The sequence below is a fragment of the Amyelois transitella genome, chromosome 26 (assembly GCF_032362555.1).
Source record: "Amyelois transitella isolate CPQ chromosome 26, ilAmyTran1.1, whole genome shotgun sequence".
Taxonomy (NCBI): domain Eukaryota; kingdom Metazoa; phylum Arthropoda; class Insecta; order Lepidoptera; family Pyralidae; genus Amyelois; species Amyelois transitella.
The window spans coordinates 6,106,125-6,133,238 of NC_083529.1; the positions used below are offsets into that span (position 1 = coordinate 6,106,125).

Sequence of the window (27,114 nt, forward strand, 5' to 3'; positions counted from 1 at the left end):
TTTGTAATATCTTTATTGCATAGAAATTTACAAAGTAACAAGAAAAATAATACATAGTTATAAAAGAAACGAATCACAAGATATGGAGTTGTTACATATTAAAATGCCAGAAACCACACGGCTGCGAAAGAATTTTAATTGAATTAATTATTCAAATTTTCTGACTGACTACCGTTTGACCTATTGGCAATGGGCCACTATCATGCCGCTTAAACGGTTCCAGCGAGAAAGTGGAACAGCCAAACAGACTCACTTTCACATGATTTTGTTATCTAGTAAGAGTTTGAAATATAATAGGCCCGTTTAGTTTTTGCTGCGTAAATATAAACAAACATACGTACATACATTTTGTACTTTAACTAATGTTCGCCCGCGGTTCGCTCCCGTAAAATGGAAAATCCCGGTTTTATCTTAGGAATTTCCGTGTGCCGTGTGGTGCCGGCCACAATAGAAAGTATAATAGGACTGCTCAATATTATTCCCGTGGATGACGTAAAAGGCGACTAAGGGATGAAGGAGGACTAAGGAAGCGACTAATCTTGGGATTCTACTTTCAAGCGTTGGACTAGCAACCTGTCACAATATGAATCTCAATTCTATCATTAAGCCAAGCAGCTCAACGTGGCCTATCAGTCTTTTCAAGACAGTTGGCTCTGTCTACCCCGCAAGGGATGTAGACGTGATTATATTTATGTATGTAGTATTATTCTACTTTGGACTACTACAGCCCTCACCAAGTGAAATAGCTCGCTATCCTCCGGCGGATTACTCGCTGGATCTCATGTCTATAGCTATACCCACGGTCTCTTAAAAATTGTGAACCTAGTCCTAATGGAGGTTTAAGTTATTACATACATACATACATATCACGTCACGTCTATATCCCTTGCGGGGTAGACAGAGCCAACAGTCTTGAAAAGACTGAATGGCCACGTTCAGCTATTTGGCATAATGATAGAATTGAGATTCAAATAGTGAGAGGTTGCTAGCTTGTTGTTATTCTATGGATTTTATAAATTATCTCTGGTCACTTTTACATGCGACAATTTTCCCTAAAACATCACAACATATTATATAGGTACTAGCTGTGCCCGCGACTTTGTCCGCATGGAATAGTTATTTTGGGCTTCAATAATCAAGGATGAATAATTTTCTAAAGCTCTCATCGATAAATGGGCTATTCAACCCAAAAATAATTTTTCAATTCGAACCAGTAGTTTTTGAGATTAGCGCGTTCAAATAAACAAACAAACAAACTCTTCAGCTTTATAATATTAGTATAGATTCAAGATAGATTGACTAGAGAATCTAGCTTCAAGTACAGAGGCCGCGTTTTTTAAGATGTTCATATCTCGTAAACAATTCCATACAAACCACAATTCTGACCCTGGTCAAAGCGTAAGGACCATAAACGGAGTCGCGTGGGCGAACTAGTCTTGAAATTAATAAGACACCGCTCTTTGTTATGCATTCCTCATGACTTTATTGGCTTCCTCAATAACAAAGGTAGGTATATCACGTTCATATCCCTTACGGGCTTGATAGAGCGAGCTGTATCGAAAAGACCCGAAGGCGTTGGCCAAAAAGCAATCATTAATAAAATTCTTCTTTTAAGTGATGGGCTTACCTGATGACAAGTGAATTACACCGTTAAAGATTTTCAATATTTTGGGAACTCTTGACCTGACCTTTTCCCAGAACATCCCCAATTTGGTCAAGGTACGTTCGTCTGGGCCTTCCCCTTCCAACGTTCCAATTTACAATACTTACTCGTATACATACATACAAACATAAAATCACGCCTTTTTCCTGGATTCGTAGGCAGAGACTACATCTTTCCACTTGCCACGATCTCTGCATACTTCCTTCGCTTCGTCCACATTCATAACTCTCTTCATGCAAGCTCGGCGGTTTCGGGTACTCTTAACCTGACCCATTGCCAGGACGTCATTAATTTGATCAAGATACGTTCGTCTAGCCCTCCCCACTCTTTTCCTTTCCCTCCACACTCTCCTTCTCTTATAATACTTAGGCATAAGAATAAATCCGGTTCTAAGATCCAGATTACACTCAATCCTTTGTAAATTTCTAATGCAATTCATCATCGTATCATTGTTTTAAATTCTTTTTTTCGAAAGTTGTTCCAGACTAGTTAAGATGGTATACCCATGGTAGAGTTGAAATTAATTTTCGATTTTGTGTTAATAATTGTGAGATAAAAAATAATAATTGTGAGACTAATACGCTTCTTTCTTATCTCGCAAGTATTGGCGTGACATGTTATTTAATAACAAATTAGTTAATGTCAGATACAAGTGAAAACCATTTAATTTAAGAAACTACATAAATGTGGAAATTACAAAATTAAAAAGTTATTGGATAATGTTCTGGTCAATTAGTGCCGTGTGACCCCCGGCACCAATAGAAAAAGAATAGAAACACCACTCCATTTTTTCCCATGAATTTCGTAAAAGGCGACTAAGGGATATGCCAATAAAATTGGGATTCGTCTTTTAGGCGGTGGGCTAGCAACCTGTCGCTATTTGAATCTCAATTCTATCTTTTAGCCAGAAAAACAGCTGAACGTGGACTATCAGTCTTTACAAGACTCGTCTCTGTCTACCCCGTTAGATATAAACGTGATTATATGTATGTATGTGGTCAATTTGGGCCTTATCTAGGTTAATCACAAAATACTTATATAAGTATGAGAAGGAGGTGGTTCTTGACGTGAACAAGAAGCTACTAATGTTTTTAAAGAAAACGTCACATTAGTAAAAAACACATCAATAAAAAATAAACTCAGTAAGTAGGTACAATGTAAAAGTCATTTGCGAGCAAACACGCGGGTGGAAGCTAGTTAGCAATAAATGGTAAGCCGAATGTATGTACACCGCCTTAAATTCTTTTGTTTTGAAAGCTAGTCCAGTTACTGATAAATGACATCGTGACTTCCCTGACCTTAATGGCACCCGACTATCTATGATAGCTTTAATATTAAAATGGGTTCGACTTACAACATAAATTCATCAAGGGTGTTATGGTAAACTTATAATTAGTTGTTGCAACGTCATAAACACATATTCATACATACAATCACGTCTTTATCCTGTACGGGGTAGACAGAGCATTGCACCAAATACAATTGGCGGACTTAATGCTAAAAGCATTTTCTGTCCACGAGTCAACCATTGGGTCTGACAGAGAACTTTATGTGGGGTCAAACTAAATAATTTATACCTACACAAAATATAAAATAAAATAATTGTAATGAACATACATTAAAACTACAATAAATAAACAATATACATAAATAAATAGGTGCAGCGATTACCGAAATGAGTGAAAAGGCTTAAAGGTACTAAATACCCTCCCGACTCAAGAGAAATCCGTATACGCGTGATTTGAAACTAGAACGACTTACACAGTTTTTCTAGTTTCAAATTGCAAATATTGAAAAGTCATATTTAAAATGCAGAGATCGTGGCAAGTGGAAAGAGGTAGTCTCTGCCTACCCCTCCGGGAAAGAGGCGTGATTTTATGTATGTCATATTTAAAAAAAGTTACATAATTAATCTCAACTTGATAATTGAGAGAGTATTTCATGTGGACACGAAATACTATGTACCTAGTTATACGTCTAATCAATATTACTTACCAATTTGTCAATAAATACCGTGGCAGAAACAACGTTGACAGTAATCCTCTAACTTAATGACGAAATTTATACCAATATTTAGCATTAGAACTACTTAACTCTTAAATTATTGATCGTTTCATAGTTAAGCAACCGGTTGGAAAGGATTTCTGTCCGAATCAGTGAGTTTATGGTTAGAAGCGATAAGTTTGTGAGTTTATGAAACGTGGTAAGGGATTAAATCATTTGCATACTTGAATTATCGCGTTGAGAAACTAGTTGAATCTCAATTCTATCGTTAAGCCAAACAGCTGAACGTGGCCATTCAGTCTTTTCAAGACTGTTGGCTCTGTCTACCCCGCAAGGAATATAGACGTGACCATATGTATGTATGTTGAAATTTGGAGTCGACTCGTGTATTTTCTGTTAGAAGTGGTTGTATTTTCATAGTGCCTTACCCCGACATGATCCCTGCATCGTACTGCTTACTTGTTTTGTTTCATTCAAAATCATCATTCACTTTTATTCATATTAATTCCTCCTAACTTTAGTAGAATAAGATACGATTCTGATTTTTAAGATTTAATAACATTTTAGTACACTTCATCTCTCTCCCTTGGATGTCGTTAAAGGCGACTAAGGGATAAGCTATCATTGATCAAAACAGCTGAAAATGGACTATCAGTCTTTTCAAGACTGTTGGCTGCGTCTGCCCTGCAAGGGATATAGACGTCATTATATGTATGTATGTTCAGTTCATTTATCAACAATCAGTCAGTTATAGAGAGATTGTATTGGGCAATTGAAATGCAACTTTGTACACTATCAATAACATTGTTATCAAACTGTGTCATTTAGCTTCAATTCATTATAAAAGCCGTTAGTTATTGATTGTATGATCGATCTGTCTGTTGAGAATATCTGTAGGTTTGTTTGTAAATTATATATTATACTAGCGACCCGTCCCGGCTTCGTACGGGTGCAAAATTATAAATGTTATTATACATAAAAACCTTCCTCTTGAATCACTCTACCTGTTACAAAAAACCGCATCAAAATCCGTTGCGTAATTTTAAAGATTTAAGCATACAGACTAAAATAGCGACTTTGTTTTATACTATGTAGTGATGATACTTATATAGATAAACATCCAAGACCCAGACCAATCAGAAAAAGTTCTTTTCTCATCATGCCCTAGCCGGGATTTGAACCCGGGACCTCCGGTGTCACAGACAAGCGTACTACCGCTGCGCCACAGAGGCCGTCAAATTCAATTACACGTACTTTTGCGAGAAAGAGTAACAAACATCCATACTGACATACAAACTAACGCATATAAATATTAGTAGAATAGTCATAATGTTACTAAAAATAATAATGCTACTTAATTAACCAATTCATTTAGAAGCTAGTTTTTTTTTTTCACAGGAAAAAAATAAACGCTAATCTTCCGTATAATTTAATGATGGTCTATTGATGTGGTGACGTCATAGTCTCCTAATGCACCAACATTGTTTTTCCAACCTATGCGGCTAAGGTTAACGCCGTCACGGTCAATTCGAGGACCACAAAAACTGAGGAATTAAGAAAAAATGCTTTTGAACTGAGTAAAAAATTTATGTTGCTTTTTTTTGTTCTGAAATTTAAAAATGACTATTACCGGAGAGGAGAGTACGGAGTAAAATCATAACATTTTTCTTTATTTCGTTGTAAACTTCAAGATTTTCATATCCACCTATCTGAAACTTAAAATCATCTTTTACATACCTGTAATTAAATTAAGTCGACGTAATTAATTTAAGATTAAGTGAATCATTATAATGCATAAATTGTTTGATAAAAATATGATTACTATTTTTTACAACTAATTGTGATAAAATAATTAACTTGATAATTTACAAATTTAATGTGATAATTAAGACTTATTAGATAACAGTAAAAACAAAATTTCTCAATCTTCATTAATACTCTTTGTATAAAGGGATTGACCCTAAAAAGTAAAAATTATATAACTATGAATATAATTCAGCATTTAATTATTCCAATTTTAAATTAACGAAATACATTGAGCCATGCCACGAGCCATAAAATATATCAAATCCTCAGTTTTAGTAGCCGCATTTAATTGGCTATGGGATGTAACACGCATTTAGTGGTGCACAATTAGTCACGAGTTCCAAATTTGTCAGTAGGAAACATCACTTAAATTATATAAGTAAATAAAAAACTGCACGTTTACGCGAGGGAATTTTTTTGTTTTAGTTTTTTTTTTCTCAAGTGTGTCGGTAATTTGTTTCCAAATTATAAATAGAATCTTTACGGTAGGAACTTTAATTTGAGACAACATAATTATGGCGTACTAGTGGCCGCCCGCGACTTCGTCCGCATGGAAACCCTATCAATCCCGCGGTAACTATGGGATAAAAAGTAGCATATGTGTTATTCTGGGTCTTCAGCTACTCACATACCATTTAATCATAATCGGTTCAGTAGTTTTTACGTGAAAGAGTAACAAACATCTATACTGACATCCTGACATACTCACAAACTTTCGCATTTATAATATTAGTAAGATTTATACCATCCATATTTCCGAACTAATAATATTATACATTCTACTATTTTCAGGTAAAACCACTACCTAGAGGTAATAAGATCTAAAGCAGCCAAAAATGCAGTTTTATAATGTAGGTATATGTCTGTACTCGTATTACGCGATAACTATTGATCCGAATTTAATGCGGTTCTCTCAGATGCGTAGGCTTGGTCCAACTTAAAAACCGGTAATAGAAATTTTTCTCTTCTTTCTGGCCAGCTTTTATGTACCGAGATTGTTAGTGAACTTTTACAGCGAAAATTGTCGCGAGCAACGGTTAGTCATAAAAAAAGCGAAAACAGAAATTTCATATAGTTTAAAAAATAAAAACGAAATTTTGTCATATAGAGAAGTCTAAAAATCTTAGACATTTTCTTATTTGCCATAACAAAAATATAAGATCTCCCATCAAATGATATGTTTTTGAGATCAAAACAGACAGACAATCGATAAATGATTGCTTTTTAAAAACACGCAATAAGATTATATAAAAAATTACGAAATAAAAAATTACGGAAGCCCAGACTAAGGTCAAGCGGTCTTCAATTGATGGGTTAAAAAAAATAATAACAGTTTGAGCCTAAAATGTTCCGCATTTTTTTTTTTTAATTTTTATTTTTTTTTTACGCGCAGTTTCGCTCGCGAGAATAAAGCGCCACTCGTCGCATTTTGTAGTTGGCGCTAAAATGGTATAAAAATTTAAATAATGATTTATTAACCATGACCATTTCATCGAAGTGAAAGATATGATATTTTTTAAATATCGATACTCTGTTGTATAAAAATTCTCTTCTATTATAGAATCAGTGTTGATTAGTTTCGCAAATCGCAAAAACAAAGATCTAACAAATTGTTTAGGTATAACAATCGTTGATTTTCACAAAAAGATTGCATTTTTGTTTCATTCACAATTATAAACATTCCCATACATTCATACATTGTCCATTCATTTAATTAGACGGTTCCAAGGCGCATTACGGTGATGAAATACGTTCATATTGTTTAAGATACTTCTAATGATTTTTCACGACATGCTTGTGTCCGTAAATCACTGTAATAATTCATCTGTTTGATAATTTTTTTACTCTGTCTACCCCGCAAGGGATAAAGACGTGATAATATATATGTATGTTTATATGAATTAGTATCTCCTAACACAAATCTCTAACTTACTTTGGGGCTAGCTCAATCTGTTGATTTGTCCGGTATATTATTTAATAATTATGTATTAATTTTATTTATATTAATTTTCATTAATTTTTAATTTTCTCATTTAATAAAATAGCCATCTAGTCTGGTGACCGGATCTGCCTACCCCCTACACGATGAACACGTGTTGTGTATGAGTGTTTGTGTATTCAAAAAACCTCACATCACACGAAACCTAAATACATAACACTCCTTTGATGAGTTGGGCAAACATGAAAGGTATAATTACAGCATCCAAATTTCGGTGTCAGTATAATTTTACGGTATCTTAAACACTAAAGAATTCCCCGAAAAATGTGAGCCTTCCTTCGGCGAACTTAAGGTAACCTTTTATTACAGTTTGTTACAACAGAAAACAGATAAAAAGAGTTTTTAGAATATGACGTCATTAGGACGTAGGGTTGCCAGATGGATCACCAAAATTATGGGGAAAAAATTAATGAATAAATAATTTTAATATTTATTTAAAAATTAAACGAGAGATTATGAGTTAAAATAATTATATCATTTATTTTATTTCTTTTGGTAAGATTACGGATTTATTAACATATGTAGTAGCCAACTTATTATCTGTGCTTATAAACTCTATTTATAATTAAAAATTGTATTATATTTTATTTTAAATAATAATTATTAATTATAAATAATCATCGCTCATACATACCTACATAAATTCTCGGAGGGGCAGGCGGAGACTTTTCATTGCATACTACTTTCGCTTCATCCGCATTCATAACTCTCTTCATTATTATCAATTATGTATTTATATTTTTACATTGTTAAACAGTTAAAAATGTTTCACAAATATTTTATCTCCCGTTTCTGTCGTCTTCTTAGCGTGTCGATTAAAAACTTTATTTTATTTTATTTGAGAGCAAATTTTATCCATGAATTTATTCATTAATTTTTTTTTTTAATCCGGAAAACAAAGATCGTATTTCAGATACGAACACCGTTTAATCTGGTATAACATTAAATTGAGCGTAAAGAGACAAGTCGGATGTTTTTCTCACAAAGATTAACAGATTTTTTTTGTTCCATGAAACTTGATAGCGTTTATTTACTTATACGTGTATTCGTAATTTCACTCAGGTGACTTTTTTTTAAATACTTTTAAAGTACCGTGTGTTTTACGGCATTAACAGAAAAAGAATAGGACCACTCCATCTCTTTCCCATGGATGTCGCAAAAGGCGACTAAGGGATGGGCTTATAAACTTCTTTTTGGGCAATGGGCTAGCAACCTGTCACTATTTTAATCTCAATTATATCTTAAAGCCAAAAAGCTGAACGTGGAAATGGAACGTAGGCCCTGTCTACCCCGTAAGGAATATAGACGTGACCATATGCATATATATGTATGTACTGATAATGCTAAAAGTCCAAACTAAGTTGTAAAATAAGGTTTTGTTTACAATAAGGACTTGCTGGAAGAGATTTCTTTAGAAATAAGCAGAATGCCGTGTGGTTCCCGACGCTTATTATATTCGGTCCACTCCGTCTCTTACCCGTGGGTGTCGTAAAAGGTGATTGAGGGAATGGTTAATTAACTTGGGATCTTGTAAGAGACTGTTGTCTCGGTCTACCCCGCAAGGGATACAGACGTGATTATTTGTATGTATGTATATGATATTGTTTCTTGTGTTCATCATTCCTATATGTTTTCTGTGTACATGAATAAGTAAATAATTAAAATCATTTTCATAATTTGCATAAACAATCTGCTAAGTTAATTAAACAGAATTATTGCACAAGGTCGTTTGAAGGCCATGTTATGAGATTCTAATGGTTATCTTTAACCGCACCATGGTACATTAGCAATGGTACAAAGTAAGGCTTCGGTGTGTTTTACGGCGGAAGGTTCTAAAGCGTGTTGTGTCCCAAGTTATTTCAAAATATATCCCGAGAACATACCTACGCATATTATCAAATAATTAAAAATATAATTAGAAGTGGAAATACAGTTATTCCTACTGATTTTATCATGTTTGTATGTTGCTATTGTTTAATTAATATATTCACAATAGAAACGTATAACATAGTGTGTCATATGGAGGAACCTTTAATTATAAATTTCTTTTTTCCTTCAAACATAAACAAGACTACACTTTTCAATAGGTTGAAACTACATTTTTTCTTCATTCATCAATCCCTTCGTGCAAGCTCGTTGATTCATTAAAAAAAATTAAATACATACATACATATAATCACGTCTATATCCCTTCCGGGGTACAGACACAACGGTCACAAAACGGACAGAGCCAACGGTCTTCAAAAGACTAATAGGCCACGTTCAGCTGTTAGGCTTAATGATACAATTGAGATTTAAATAGTTTACAGGTAGTTGACAGATTGCTAACCCATCGCCTAAAAGAAGAATCCCATCCCTTAGTCGTCTTTTACGACATCCATGGGAATGAGATGGATTGGTCCTATTCTTTTTTTTATTGGTGCCGGGAACCAAACGGCATAAATACAAAAACGCTATAAAGCAACTCGTTATCAGTAAGACCGAAGCCTTATCACAGAACATTAACCCTTAGTTCTGACCTCAAATATTTTCAAGCAAATCATGTGTTTTGAATCCATTACTACGGTTAAGATAAGTGACATTTATGTTACTGGGTTTTTATGGCATTCAATTTAATTATGTAAGGTTAAAGGTTTAATTTGTAAATGATGATGTTTTTATCTTAAATGACTATTATTCGATCATGTAATTTCTGTTTTCTGTGATTCAAACCAACTAAATGTATTATTAATAGTAGGCAGAGACTACATCTTTCCACTTACCACGATCTTTGCACTTTTGTTATTAAGAGAATACATTTTTATAAGTCTCCTTCATCTTTGAAGTCGGTTAGAAACCATGCCATCAATTCTTCGATCATAATACATATACTAATATTATAAAGCTGAAGAGTTTGTTTGCTTAAACGCGCTAATCTCAGGAACTACTGGTTCTAATTGAAAAATTATTTTTGTGTTGAATAGACCATTTATCGAGGAAGGTCTTAGGCTATATAACATGCTGCAACTATTAGGAGCGAAGAAATAATGGAGAATGTGAAAAAAATTGGAGAACATTATTAAAGAAGTCGCGGGCACAGCTTGTTCGAATATATTATAATTGTTTTGCAAATAGGAAGAATGATATAGTGAAACTTTTTATTCAAAAATATTATTAACTCACTAAAGCATTTGAAGATGATACCAGTTTGTATGGTAGGATTACCTGTAACAAAAAGAAATAATTAAATTAATTAATGGATCAAAAGACTTTTTTTTAACTTTACTGTGAAAGTCGACATTTTAGTTTTGATAAATATAAAAAATAAAAAAATACAATCGCGTTCTTATATCCCTTGCGGGGTAGACAGAGCCCACAGTCTCGAAAAGACTGATAGGCCACGTTCAGCTGTTTGGCTTAATGATAGAATTTTTTTTGGTGCTGAGAACCACACGACAATATTTACTTTTCTTATTAAATATTTTTTATTACTACGTATTTACCACATATTATTCTAATAGCTAAACAGTCATGTTACATAAAATGTACAATTCATCTGGAAGGAAGATAAATGTGCAAAACAAAGTACATTGACTTCAAAATGTCAATAATTACATTTATCTTCATCAATAAGATTGTTTTAATTAATGATATTTACGATACTAATTTAATAAGATGTCTAATAATTCATCATAGCAAATCGATAACTACATATTCAGGCATTGGCTTAAAATTAATTTATCCCTTGCTTTTGCCGGGACAGCTAGATACATATAAGCCCCGATTGAATTTAATATATAATTTATTTGTTTCAAAGAATATATACAGATCTTAATTAGAACAGGAAGAGTGACGTTTTAGTTGCATATATTTTATATATCATATATTTCCCTTAACATATCATTATTTCAAAGTACATAACTGTTAAGCCAAACTTTTGGCGTTTGTCGAAAACTGCTTTAGTTATAAATGCAGGTATGTAAACGGGAATTAACATGAACATAAGTACCGTTTTTATTCCTGACGTTGTGTGTTTACCGTGTGGTTTCCGGCATCAATAGGAAAAGATTAAAACCACTCTATCTGGCTTGAAGAGAACAATATTTACAGACCAACATTTAACTCTAAATAAATCTTCTTAATTTTAATTTCCTCTCTAACCCTAAGGTTGACTGGAAGAGATTGCTTTAGCCTCATTACCTGTGTGTTTTTTTTTCTTATGGTGCAATAAAGAGTCTATCTATCTATCTTATACCCATAGGCGCCTCTTACGATATCCATAGGATAGATAAGCGAGCTTAGTGTAAATATAATTAACGGCCAAGCTCAGTAACTTCCCGCTGGGAAACATAACGAAAAGTGTCCAATTGTGACACTTTCACTAACGCACTAATGGCGCCTTTGTTTGTTACAAATGTACAGTTGACAACTAAATTGTTTGTAGTTTTTTTTAATATATTTTATTGACAATACATTAAATAATAAGCTTACTTTAATTCTGTTGTTAAATATAAGGTACTTCGAAATAGGGTACAGACTAGATAGATATATAAAACTCTTTATTGCACCATAAGAGTAAAACATACAAAACAGCACGAAGCAGATAGAGATGGTACAAAGGCGGACTTATCGCTAATGCAATCTCTTCCAGTCAACCTTTGGGTGGAAGGGAACCAAACAGGAGATTGGCGTTGGCGCAGAGCAAGATAAATAAATGTTTAAATATAATAACATGCCGTGTGGTTCCCGGCACCAATAGAAAAAAGAATAGGACCACTCCGTCTCTTTCCCATGGATATCGTAAAAGGCGACTAAGGGGTAGGCTTATAAACTTGGGATTCTTCTTTTAGGCGATGGGTTAGCAACCTGTCACTATTTGAATTTCAATTCTATCTTAAAGCCAAACAGCAGAACGTGGCCTTATATGTATGTATGTATGTTAAACATAATAAAATGCACACAGAATAGATTATTTTCAAAATTGTATACAAGGGGTCACTTAATGACGTCACATCACTTAAATCTAAATATCTACTACCGTTTACAAAACGCATGTGTAGAAGAAGCGGCGGAACAAACTACACTATTGGTCTGAATACATATTCTTTATTTACGTATTCTATTCAATTGGTTTAAGTCTTTGGTTTAAATACATATACATATAGTCACTTTTACATCAGAAAGACTGATAGGCCAAGTTTGGCTTAATGATAGAATCGAGATTCAAATAGTGACAGGTTGTTAACGGCCATCGCCTAAAAGAAGAATCCAAAGTTTATAAGTTAATAAGTCTATCCCTTAGTCGCCTTTTACGACATCAATGGGGAAGAGATGTATTGGTTTTATTTCTTTTTCTATTGGTGACGGGAACCACACGCCACGGTAAGAAGAAAAAAAAAGTGAAAAAATAGTGAAAAAAAAGTGAGCTTTCTTTTTCAGTATCATTTATTCTCTCCGACTGTACTTATGTTCTCCCTGCCTTAGTGAGTAGGTAAACATCATAATGAGTTTGAGAACGGTTGGCCGAATTAGTTAGTACTGTTGTGGTTTTTAAAGCTATTAATATACTCCTTCCAAAGCGCACGTGTAGAAGAAGCGGCGGAACAAACTACACTGCGACATTTTCACATGACGTCAATTTACAAATATAGACTTTCCACATGGATATCATAAAAGGTGACCAAGGGATAGGCTTATAAACTTGGGATTTTTTTGTTAGGCGATGGGCTAGCAACCTGTCGCTATTCGAATCTCAATCCCATCATAAATATGTACAGCTGAATGTGGCCTTTGGATCTTTTTAAGACTGTTGACTCTATCTACCCCGCAACGGATATAGACATGATAATTTGTATAAAGTCAAAAAGTATTACCCAAAACAATAATTGAATTTTGTTATCGCTAAACGCCATATTTTATGGTACTTCGATGGACGTACAGATACGGTTGAGTGATTGATTGATTGATTGTAAAAAGGCATAAGGCCCATTACGATGAGTTATCACTGCGCGTGAGGTGAGTTCAATTTTTGTATTGTACAAAAGTATAACATACCTAGTTAACGAAATGTAATGTAAATTAGTGTGTAGTAAATTTGTGAGTGCCGTGTGGTTCCCGGCATCAATACAACAAAGAATACGACCATTCCATCTCTTTCCCATGGATGTCGTAAAAGGCGACTAAGGGATAGGCTGACAAACTTGGAATTCTTTTTGGGCGATGGGATAGCAACCTGTCACTATTTGAATCTCAATTCTATCATTAAGCCAAATAGCTAAACGTGGCTATTCATTTCAAGACTGTTTGCTCTGTCTACCCCGCAAGGGATATAGATGTGACCATTATGTATGTATGTGTATGTAGTAAATTTGTCTGCGTGCCTATGTCGCTTTACATATTTGCACGTCTATATCCCTTGCGGGGTAGACAGGTTAAATTTCTGAGTGCAACAAATACTTTCCTGAAAACCTCATCGAAATCGGCTCAGCGGAACGCGAGAGAATCTTGACATACTGGCTAACCACCTTTTTTTTTTGAAGGCGATTAAACACGGCTTATTATAAATTTATAACCTAAAAAATAAATAAATAAAAACAATAGCTGAGGCCGAATGATATCATTCGTTCATCATTTATCATTATACATTTCGATACATCAATCAATTTGTCTGTCTGTCTATTCTTCAATTTGATACGCCCACAAGAATATACATATATTTTTTTAATATAAAATTGTATATGTAAATTGTAATGAACAATCATATGGATTTTTTAAGGTATATAGGTACATACACAAAAGGATGGTTATAATTTGATAAGCATTTTTTTCTTGTTGAGAGTAGGAAGTTACATTTGCAATTGCGCAAGAGTTTTTTTTTCATTATAACTCTATTATATATTTGAAGAACTTTATAAATAAATTTCAGTAATTTTGTACATTATTAAGTTAAAAGTTAAGTAATTCCGGCACTAAACAATAGAACCACTCGTAGGTATCTCTTTTCCACGGATGTCGTAAAAGGCGACTAAGGGATATAGGCTAATAAACATGGGATTCTTCTTATAGGCGATTAGCTAGTGTAACTATTTCAATCTCAATTCCATCATTAAGCCATACAGCTAAAAGTGACCTTTCAGTCTTTTCAAGACTGTTGTTGTCTCGTATATAGGTATTTATATTTATTAATGTACATACATACATCTATATCCCTTGCGGGCTAGACAGAGCCAACAGTCCTGAAAAGACCGAATGGCCACGTTCAGCTATTTGGCTTTATGATAGAATAGAGATTCAAATAGTGACAGGTTGCTAGCCCATCGCCTAAAAAAGAATCCCAAGTTTGTAAGCTCATCCCTTAGTCACCTTTTACGATATCCATTGGAAAGAGATGGAGTGGTCCTATTCTTTTTTTTATTGGTGCCGGGAACCACACGGCACATATATATCGTATATATTTATATTTATTAATGTCAGTAGGTACTTTTTTTTTAAAATACAAGTCAACTAAATGTATGTATGTATGTCAGGTTCATTGCAAGATGTGGCCCGGTTCGCCAAACAATGTTTATCGGTACTTCTGGTAGGTACTTGTGACGTCAGTGACCCACTAATGTCCTTTATGTGACAAATGTGACGGAGACCGTTGTGTTTGGTTACATACATACATATAATCATGTCTATCCCTTGCGGGGTAGACGGAGCCAACAGTCTTGAAAATAGACCACGTTCAGCTGTTAAGCTCACTGATAGATTGAGATTTATATAAAGTGACAGGTTGTTAGCGCGACGCCTAAAAGAAGAATCCCAAGTTTATAAGCCTATCCCTTAGTCGCCTTTTACGACATCCACGGGAAAGAGATGGAGTGGTCCTATTCTATTTTTATTGGTGCCAGAGGAACAACACGGCGCTGCCGGGATCCACACGACACATTATCTCAATCCCAAAACCATATTACAACTGCATGGATCTAAAAACATCATCATCACACATCCATCTTGCATCTTAAAACCATCTCATCATATACTATCTCTGCGCCTCCAAGGCTCAAAAAAGACTATGGCAAAGGGCCAGTCTGGAATCCGGCAATGACTTTTTTTTGACACATAGAGTCAGCCTCGAAGTAAGTTCGAGACTTGTGTTACGAGATACTCACTCAACGATATTATATTATATTTATATTATAAGAGACCCAGGCCAATCAGAGAAGTTCGTTTCACATTATGCCATGGCCGGGATTCGAACCCGGGACCTCCGGTGTCACAGACAAGCGCACTACTGCGCCACAGAGGCCGTCAATGACATTCAAATACATCTAAAAAGCAATCTCGAATGAATGTGACCTCAATTCGAGTCCAATTGTTTAGCGGCTACGCATTTCACACTCGCTATAAAATGGTCGAAAGTGGTTTGACAAGGCCCACCTTTTTAACTCACAGCTTAAAAACGAGGGGTGTTATAAGATTGTTAATTTATAAGGTCAATGTTGAGTACAGTTTCAGCTTCAATTCTCAATTTTGGATACAAGGTATCACTTATTGACGTATTTCATAATTCAATTGCCGTGGGGTTCCCGGCACCAGTACAAAAAATAATAGGACCACTCCATATTTTTCCCATGGATGTCGTAATAGGTGACTAAGGGATATGCTTACAAACTTGAGATTCTTTTTTAGGCGATGGGCTAGCAACCTGTCACTATTTGAATCTCAATTCTATCATTAAGCCAAACAGCTGAACGTGGCCTATCAGTCTTTTTAAGACTGTTGGCTCTGTGTACCGCGCTAGGGATAGGAATAGGCGTGATAATATGTATGTATGTATGTATGAACCTTTCCGTGTACCTCGTCTGCGCAACCACGACCACACTGACAAGAGGGTTCGACTAAGAATTTTAAACTACCAAGATTATCTACCTCTGTGCAAATTTGATGTTAAAAACACCATAATATACAAGCGATATAGACGTGATTATATGTATGTAACATGCAAACATTGGTCAGTCAATGACTCGAAAGTCAAGAAAATGATCTGATCAAGCAATTTCCATGACAGTTGCGTGTGAAAGTTGCGCAAGAGTTGCGTTGCGCTTCGCGACGTAATTATAGTCGTACCTTATATTAATATTTAAAAAACAGCATTAAATATATAAATGTAAATTAGTAAAGTATTATAATAAGTACATAATGTCTTTCTTTATTTTTATTTATAACTCATAAAGTAAGTATTTATTATAAAGTAGAGTATCGTTAAGTTAGTATCTTGTTAAACAAGTTTCGAACTTACTTGGAGGCTAACTCAATCTGTGTAATTTGTCCCGTATATATTTATATTTTATTTATTTAAACTATCATTACAGAAATCCACTGCGATAGCGAAACAAAACAAATATAATAAAACATACAATAAGACATTTAAATACTATAGCTAATTACAAATAATGCTACTTTTGCAAATTTATCCGTTGAGCACGAATAGGTATCAATTAGCTCGTGCACTGTACTTATAATGCTATATATATTTTATAATAACTTTTTGTAGTAAACAAATATACAATGATATATCAACATAACTTAAGTATGATAATATACCTATGTACTAAAATCATAAACCTACACATATATTAACCTAACAAATTGATTATAAATACTAATCATAAAAAAACAATAAAATAAAAGTAGCTTTCGTTATTTTTGTTCTTGTTAGCACTGGCAAGTGTTATTTTAATATAAAAAAAGAATGATTTAAATATCAAGGGGTTTCAAGATGATTTTTAAGTTTGTTTAAGTTTGTAAGATGTAATGTAATGTAAATCTATTAAAAATACCGAAAGAAATCTTTATTTGCTATTAAATCAACTGAGTTATATATTTATACACAACGATTTACAATGCGCAATGTCTGCCAGAAGTGTCCTTTTTTATGATAAGATGATAAATAAATTGAATTCTTAGACGAATTATTAACTACATACATACATATGGTCACGTCTATATCCCTTGTGGGGTAGACAGAGCCAACAGTCTTGAAAAGACTGATAGGCCACTTTCAGATATTTGGTTTAATGATAGAGTTGAGATTCAAACAGTGACAGGCTGCTACCCCATCGCCTAAAAACAGAATCCCGAGTTTGTAATCCCTTAGTCGCCTTTTACGACATCCATAGGAAAGAGATGGAGTGGTCCTATTCTTTTTTGTACTGGTGCCGGGAACCAGACGGCACTCAACTACTAAGACATTAATTATCCCTACGCAATCACAATCAAATAAATTCCAAAGTTAACTACCAATTTTTGCATATCCACATACAGTTAGCTATGAAAATGCGGATGTTTTATTCAAATTGATGCAATTAACATAGCTTGACCCATTCATCCTGGCGTTCCGGGATCTCAGTGGTCAGAAACCTGGTTATATACCTACTGGTATTCTACTTAACCTGTTCAGTTTTGTGATTCAATTCATAGTGCCGTGTGGTTCCCGGCACCAATAAAAAAAAGAATAGGACCACTCCATCTCTTTCCCATGGATGTCGTAAAAGGCGACTAAGGCGACTTTTAGGCGATGGGCTTGCAACCTGTCACTATTTGAATCTCAATTCTATCATTAAGCCAAATAGCTGAACGTGGCCATTCAGTCTTCAAGACTGTTGGCTCTGTCTACCCACCATGGGATATGGACGTGACCATATGTATGTATTTATGTATGTATTCATAATTGCTTCGTGTATTTTCGCGAGGCGTGTAATGTGTATCGTAATCCGTCAGCATTTTGTTCAAAGCTATGTATGTACATACTACATACATATGGTCACGTCTATATCCCTTGCGGGGTAGACAGAGCCAATAGTCCCGAAAAGACTGAATGGCTACGTTCGGCTGCTCGGCTTGATGATGGAATTGAGATCCAAATAGTGACAGTGATGATGCAACCGGGACTAAAGTCAGGAGAGAGAAGAAGAGTGAAGAGTGAAATGAATTATGGTCGGCAATAGCTTCTGCCTTGTTATGAGCACCCCACCACCCCCATTGATAAATTTCTATCAAGATTAATGGGGGCGTATACTGAGTACAAAGAGGAATGTGGATGACCGCCTTAATATAGTCTCTACCTATCCCTCCGGGGAATAAAGCGTGTTATTCAGTTGAAACGGATTAAACATCATCACTATCTGAATAAAATTGTGATATCACTTGTTTTGGCGCCGACGAAACGTTTCCGAGAAAGTGTGTCAAAGATAAACAGATAAGATGCATTTTATCGACACTTATCGATGTGCGCGTGAAAGACCCAATTTCTAGTACTTGACACAAATCTAATAACTTATCTGCGCAATTATGAAATCTAATGTAATCCTTTATAATACATACATACATTTAATCACGTCTATATCCCTTGCGGGGTAGACTCAGCCAACAGTCTTAAAAAGACTGATAGACCACGTTCAGCTGTTTGACTTAATGATAGAATTGAGATTCAAATAGAGACAGGTTGCTGGTCTGTCGCCTAAAAGAAGAATCCCAAGTTTATAAGCCTGTCCCTTAGTTGCCTTTTACGACAACAATGGGAAAGATCCTATTCCAAAGTTCCGGGAACCACACTCAGTCAGTCAGTGTCCATTTTACTACGCTTTTATTAGCTTGGGTTGTATGTATGTATGTAACGGAATCTTTGAGCTTAATTTTCACTGGTTTCTAAACGTCTGATCAACTTGGAACTTTGCACACGTATCAAGGACCGATGACAATGCAATATTTTGATAAGAGTTTCTCATTATCAAAAACTGCCAGGATTAATAAATTCATTTTTAGATCCTTCGTAGGAGAGTAAGAGAGACAGATGATCCAATCAGGCCACGTGTAACTTTAAGAAAGTTAGTTGTGAAAACCTCCGGCGATGGGCGCATGGTTGCGAAAGTCTTTTCTAGTAAGATAGTTATACTAGAAGTATTAACTTCCAAAAAATAATCGAATAAAAAAAACTAAATAACTACGCTTTTATTGCTAATCAAACTAAAAAATAGAAAATAAAAATTTTACTTCATTTTCATAACTCTCTTGTCATAAATATATGCTAATAAGAATGATTTTAATATTTACTACATCAAGCACCCCACGCTTTTTACTCTGATTTAAATTGTTTTGTTTATAAATTTCATTTTGTTATAATTTTAATCGGAGGTAATTGACTATAACTGATTGTTCGACTTGCTACTACTTTTTTATAATTCCTTTGTCATTAATTTTTATTTTCTAGTTCGATTAGCAATAAAAGCGTAGTTTTTTAGTTTTTTTTTTAAACTATTATTTATTTATTTCGTACACATACATAAAATCATGCCTTTTTCCCTAAGGGAAAGGCAGAGACAACAATTTTCCACTTGCCACGATGTCTGCATACTTCCTTCGCTTCATCCACATTCATAACTCTCTTCGTGCAAGCTCGACGGTATATTTCGTACACATTTTTTTCTTTTAAAACTCTTTAACTAGTCCATTGGATTATGGGAAATACAAGAAGAACTATGATTAAAAGGAAAAGATGATTATTTCTTAGTAAAGAGTGATGAATCTTAAAATCAATGAGTGTATAAAACCAATTCCAATAAAAAACCACAGTAGCATGACGTAAATTAATTATTAATAGGAAATTCTATACGCAAACTTGACCTCGCTGATGCACGGTTAATGACGAAATTTTTCATAAACTCTATGTCATCATGTGTAGTTTGTTTGTTTGAACGCGTTAAGCTCTGGAACTTTACTGGTTTCAGAAAGAAAAAAATATTTTTGCGTTGAATAGACCTTTTATCGAGGACGGCTTTAGGCTATAAAACATCACGCTGCAACTATAAGGAGCAAAGAAATAATGGAAAATGCGAAAAAAAAAACGGGGAAAATGATTCATCCTTGAGGGCTTTAATGATGCCCAAAATAACTATTCCACGCGGACGAAGTCGCGGGCACTGCTTGTCATTAATATATCATTTTATTTATTACACACAATTAAATGTACACAAAATTAAATAGCATTATACTCCGTCTCGTTCCCATAGATGTTGTTAAAGGCGACTAAGGGATAGGCTTATAAACTTGGGATTCTTCTTTTAGACGATTTGCTAGCAACCTGTCACTACTTAAATCTTAATTTTATCATTAAGCCATACAGCTGAACGTGGCCTTTCAGTCTTTTCAAGCCTGTTGGCTCTGACTACCCCGCAAGGGATATAGACGTGACTATATGTGTGTCTAACTAGTAAATCTATCGTTTGAATACTGTTACTAAGCCACGCGTTGTCTAGGTCAGATAGTTAAAGAATAGATACTGAAAAAACAAACATTGAATTGTATATTATATATATATATAATGAAAAGCCGATACAATCGAATGATGTAATGATATGATCATCATAGGAAATCATTCATTGGTTATCTTGACCTCAAAATGGCCTGAATAGAACACGATTTCTGAGTATGACGAAGCTATCATGCATGTGAAACATTGATTGATACATACATACATATGTACATATTGATTGATAATTACATATAAATACACACATATAGTCCCTTGTGGGGAAGACAAAGCCAATAGTCTTAAAAATAACGGTAGGCCACGTTCAGCTGTTTGGCTTAATGACAGAAGTGCCGTTTGGTTCCCGGCACCAATAGAAAAAAGAATAGGACCACCCCATGTCTTTCCCATGGATGTTGTAAAAGGCGACTAAGGGATTGGCTTATGAACTTGGGATTCTTATTTTAAACGACGATCTAGCAACCTATCACTTCATATGAATCTCAATTCTATCAGTAAGCCAGACAGCTGAACGTGGCCTATCAGTATTTTTAAGACTTTTGGCTTTTGGCCACAAGGGATAAAGACGTGATTATATGTATGTATAGAATTGAGATTCAAATAGTGACAGGTTGCTAGTCCATCATAACCATCATAAAGATGAATCCCAAGTTTTTAAACCTATTTCTTAGTCTCTTCACGATATCAATGGGAAAGAGATGGAGTGGTCCTATTCTTTTTTCCTATAGGTGCCTAAAAAAAGAATCCCAAGTTCATAAGCCTATCCCTTAGTCGCCTTTTACGACATCCACGGGAAAGAGATGGAGTGGTCCTATTCTTTTTTTCTTTTGATGGCGGGAACCACACGGCACATTACTTACATTCAGGATATGCTTAGGTCATCCGACAAGAAACACTAGTTTCCGAGACCAATGACCTAAGTTAATTATGTGAATGTCATGCAAATGAATTATAATCAACACTAGTCACTTTCCAGGTGTTCATCAGTACTGGGTATCAGTAGTTGCCATCTATACTAATATTATAAAGCTGAAGAGTTTGTTTGTTTGTTTGAACGCGCTAATCTCAGAAACCGCCGAGCTTGCATGAAAAGAGTTATGAATGTGGATGAAGCGAAGGAAGTATGGAGAGATCGTGGCAAGTGGAAAGAGGTTGTCTCTGCCTACCCCTACGGGAAAGAGGCGTGATTTTATGTATGTATGTATGTAATCTCAGGAACTACTTGAAAAAATTGAAAAATTTCGAGGTTTTGAAAAGGTTCGAATTGAAAAATTATTTTTGTGTTGAATAGACCATTTATCGAGGAAGGCTTTAGGCTATATACTAAAATTATAAAGCTGAAGAGTTTGTTTGAACGCGCTAATCTCAGGAACTACTGGTTCGAATTGAAAAATTTTGGCAACCATGGATCCAATTCGGGTTAGGCTTACCTGCAAAGGTTGAGGAGGTCATATGGGAGTTGGTTCGTGTAAAAACCCAACTCACCCAATCTAGGATTCATGGTCAAAGGTTTACCCCGGGCTCCTCTCCAGAGAGGTGAGGATGCAACCGGGATAAAGCAAGAAGGAAGAAGAAGATAAAAAATTAAAAGTTATTACGACACACCTCGACCGTTTAGCATTCCCAAAATCAGACCGATGTTAAGATTATTATCGTTATAATAAATCATTGTAGGATGGTATCTCACTTTGGCATCAAGTAATAGGGTTCATTGACCCCTGTGCACTCGTCTTGTGCAATCTTGATCGTTGATTCAATTTTTGTAAACATTTGCCGGTGAAAGGTACTTACTGCGTTAAACTGTAAATTAATTTCGACAATAGAGAATTTTTTTTTGATTTTTTTTTAAGTATTTTTTTTTTAAACTGTTTATTTAAATAATTATACGATAAAAATTAAATTTAAAATATTATTATTACACAAACAAAAATGTATTTATTTTTATACATAAACAGTTTGTTTTGTGTGTTACTTTCATTTATTTTTCTTCTATCTGCAATGACAAATGATAAATTTATACGTAACAAACATCACAATAGATATGAAAGTTGAGTTTGGATGGTTACAACATGACCTATACAAAAACAAATATTATATTTTATTGGAAATTGTTTTTTTTTTAGATTTTGTGTACCTTTTTCTTTTTAGTTTTTTTTGTAAGTCAATTTTATTTTGTTTTTGTTTTGTTTAAATAATAAAATATATGTGAATCTTAATACATATATACCTACCTATTCTTTATAAAATTAATTATATCACATTTATCTCATCATTTGAAAGTATGAGAAATATTACATGTAAAAATTTATTATAAATCATCTTGGAGTAGGTAGGTATCTACCAAAAAAAAATATTTTATTTAAGTAATTGTCCTTAGAGCCAATGATGTTATAATAAAATAGGTAGGTAAAATGAGTTTACAGATGGGAAAATTATACAAAAATTTCACTGAAAACTCATTCCCCCTCATTAATGAAATTAAAGTCGACGAATGAAACAATTTTTTTAACGTGATGAAATGTTTAGTTTTAATTTGAGTTTATTTTAATTAAGTCTTATATTTATAAGTAATAAAGAAAGTAATAATCGAAGTAAAAAAATAATAATAATTAAGGTATGTTTGTAGAAAATGCGATAACATGAGAATTCATCACATAAAACAATATTTTCATTTAGTATTGACGTCGAGTTTGAACAATTTTCCAATATAAATTCAAGCATCATATTCCATAAAAAGCTGAGTAGACCTACAAATTCACATATATTTTCTAAAACTGCATTCCAATATACAAAGACTTTACTTGACTTAACAAAGTCTATAAGTGCAGATATAAATTCACATTCAAAAACAGAAGTGAAAATACATCATTTTAAGTGCAATATACTATCAACTTTCCCATCCATAAGTAATAAAACTTCCACTGGAGGCACGTCAACAAATGCAATAAGCAGGCAAAGCCAAGGCTGTATAGATCTTAAAAAAAAAACAAGCCGGCTATGCAGCCAGCGATAAAAATAAAACTTGAACATCCTCTTAGTTAAAATGAAAACTTCGCTCATAATGATTACGTTCAGCAAAATTACTGGCAACATTCAATTTCTTATTAAAAAGAAAAAAAAATTGAAACGTTAGGTTATAAAAAGTGGCGTTTAGTTATTTATAATTGTCGTCGTCTGCCTGCAACTGTAAATTCTATAATTTTAGGTTCTTGCACATAACCTGTTTTGACTTATCACTTTTTAAGACGCGATAATGTGAAATCAGTTTTTGACGAATCAACGAATGAGATTAGAGAAATTGATCACATTGAAGGTGACAATGAAGGAAATGGCGAAAACACTCACCTTACAAGCCAAAAGTTTCCAAGTACAGTTCAAATACCTCACATAAGCACAACACGTTATAGAACTATATATTACATGAACACTGTTTGTGTAGAAAGAACTGTCAATGCTTACTTTCTACTTAACACGAATAACGAAGTGAAAATACAAGGCACTGATGGAAATTTATGATTTTCAACACATAATGTTTTTACTGTTATGATTTGTAAAAAAACTTGTGTCTCGATTAGCGTAAAAGTTTAAAGTTTTGGACGCGGCAGACGTGTTGTCGCTGCGAGAGTCTGAGAGCATCTGGTCCGATCGTTCGGTTGACCTTCGCGATGGAGTAATGAAATGCATTGAACTGAAGTTAGTCACAGAAGACCGGTTGGCTTTAGGCAAAAGTTTTGTTGGTTATATTTCCTCTCTCTCTCTCAACGTTTAGGCAATAAGTGTGAGATTTATATCTAGATTCTTTTAATTGGAATTTCGGATTTTTGTTTTCTCGTTTTGGTATGTCTTAAAGTGCAGACTTCGCTCATTCTTTCTGATCTAGATTGCCTAAAGGCCTTCTGAGAAAATATTCGAAACTAATTAATTCCACCAAAGATATTTGAGTAATTAAGGACGGAATTCCTTATCAACTTAATTTTTTTTTTACTTGACTCATATTTATTTTCAAGATTTTAAATTGTATAGTTTCATTCGCAGATATAATTTTTATTCAGTTAAAGAAAAACTTCTTAGAATAAATAACAATAATTTACTTTCTCGTCCACATTTTTATTCTAAGTTTGGATAGTTGTGAAGTTGTTGTTGAAGAAAATGCTGCAGTGCAGTTTGACACCGCTTCTTCTCCACTGCCGCTTTGGAAGCGGCAGTAAACATTGTTTTAAGTCATTAATTTGACGTCAACCAATGTTGTGAAACCAAAAGATGTGACTATTATTAAGTGATGTTGAAGTGTTCCATAATAATGTTTAAAAGTTTTGAATTTTAATACATACATATAGTCACGTCTATATCCCTTGCGGGGTAAACAGAATCAACGGTCTTGAATAGACTGATAGGCCACATTCAGCAGCAAGTATAAAGAAGAGATACGTATATTTATCTGAAGTGCCGAGAGAGCTTGAATCATGTCATCCAGTTAAACATAAATTAAAGAGAGTTAAAATCTCATTTCCCGAAATCCCCAAGTGCATTAAACTCTGATTGTAGATTGCATTCGGCAGTAAATCAATGGCTGTCGATTTTAATTTAAAAGGAGGTTAATGTTAAACATACATACATACATAATATAATCACGTCTTTATCCCTTAAGAAGGGTAAAAACTATGGGATAGGCTTATAGACTTGGGATTCTTCTTTTAGGCGATGGGCTAGCAATCTGTCACTATTTGAATCTAGATTCTATCATTAAGCTAAATAGCTGAACGTGGCCTATTAGTCTTTTTAAGACTATTAGCTCTTTATTCGTGAGAAAGAAATGGAGTGGTCCTATTCTGCGGTGAATTATAGTAACACATCCAGTCGTCTAAATCCGAAATGTGCAGGTTAGCTTTAAAATACCTAAAAAAACAAAGCCTTCCAAAATGGCGGCCTAAATGTTATGTTACAAAGGAAATTGTTGATTATGAACCTGTCAGAATTTTAAATGGAATTATGGGTTTACAATATCCCACTCATTTTTGGGTCAAATACCTTTTCGAATCGTCTGTAAGACATTAAGATTAATTAAGAATATTTGTTACTTACCTTATTTTACACAGATCACATTTTAAGTTACAGGGATAGGCTAATAAACTTGGGATTCTTCTTTTAGGAAATGGGCTAGCAACCTGAAAAAATAAGTTAAAGCGATAAACCCAGGAAGCCTAGAAGGAGCCTAGTATTATGTTACTTTTTACATTTTCAAAACATTACGTCATACCTGCATTTTTTTATCTGTCCGAAAATAAATCCTATTGCTATCAAAAATTATGCATGCACGATTTAAGACCAACCATTTTTGTGCAAAAAATTTGATTCTACACGTTTGGTATTGTGTTTGAGGATCACGTTTTTATTATTGATTTTTTTAGGTATGAGTCACTCGCTAATTCCTCAGTTTCCTGGTAGCTGTATATTCAGGCAACTGGACGTGTTCTATATGCTCCAATACGGGTTAGGTTCGCCTGCAGAGGAGGTGTCAGACGGGAGACGCTTCATGTAAGACCCTATTGCCTAACTTACACAATCCAGGTTCATAGACAAAAGGCGCGTCCCGTGCTCCTGTCCAGAATGGTCAGGATATAAACGGGATTGCCACCAGGAAGATATTATATACATAAATATAATCCCTTGTAGGATAGACAGAGCCAACAGTTTTGAATATAACGATACGCCACACCCAGCAGATTGGCTCAATGATAGAATTGAGATTTAAATATTGACAGGTTGCTAGCCCATCGCTATAAAGAAGAATCCCAAGTTTGTAAGTCCATCCCTTAGTCGCCTTATACAAAATCCATGGAAAAGAGATGGCGTGGTCCTATTCCTTTTTCTTTTAGTGCCGGATACCACACGGCACAAGAAAGATAGTCATGACCAAAAAAGCTTTAGGCGTTTAGTATACAGAAGATTTAACTCTCAAATGTTATTTAAAAGTTCACATTTGCCATGTCAGTTAAGAACTTTGGTATTTCCGGTGCGAGTAAAACAAACAGTGTTTACTAAGGTTCCCATCTCATTTGGGGAGTTCACACTGCACGAGTGTAGGGCGAGTGGTTTGAGCGAGTTGGCATTTTAGGTATAAACGAATTATGGTCATGGACTTTGCTTTTTTGTCATGTTGATAATATTAACCCAAACTAATATTATAGTTTAAATCTAACTACTTTAAATTTCCTTGTCTGAAAAAGCTTACTTTTGAGCAAGTAATTTGTTACATAGTGCCACTTTGGTCTCCCGTCTCCGCACGCATCCTACTAGTCTTCATCTTTGGACACATCAGCATTCACCAAGTAGCACGCTATCCTAAGCGGC

The 27,114-nt window shown here is 34.4% G+C and overlaps 1 protein-coding gene across 3 annotated transcripts in view; it reads right to left on the minus strand.

Annotated features, from left to right (window-relative positions):
• LOC106132000 (uncharacterized) overlaps positions 1–24,418 on the minus strand; it is a 110,970-nt gene extending 86,552 nt beyond the window's left edge. For 2 of the 3 annotated variants that reach the window (XM_060951814.1, XM_013331296.2), the window contains exon 1: positions 24,109–24,418. The gene's annotated coding sequence lies outside the window, so the exon portion shown is untranslated. Of the gene's footprint in view, positions 1–10,634; positions 10,677–24,108 lie in introns of all 3 variants that reach the window. The other variant, XM_013331297.2, reaches the window with a different exon arrangement.
• Between the last annotated feature and the right edge of the window lie 2,696 nt (positions 24,419–27,114).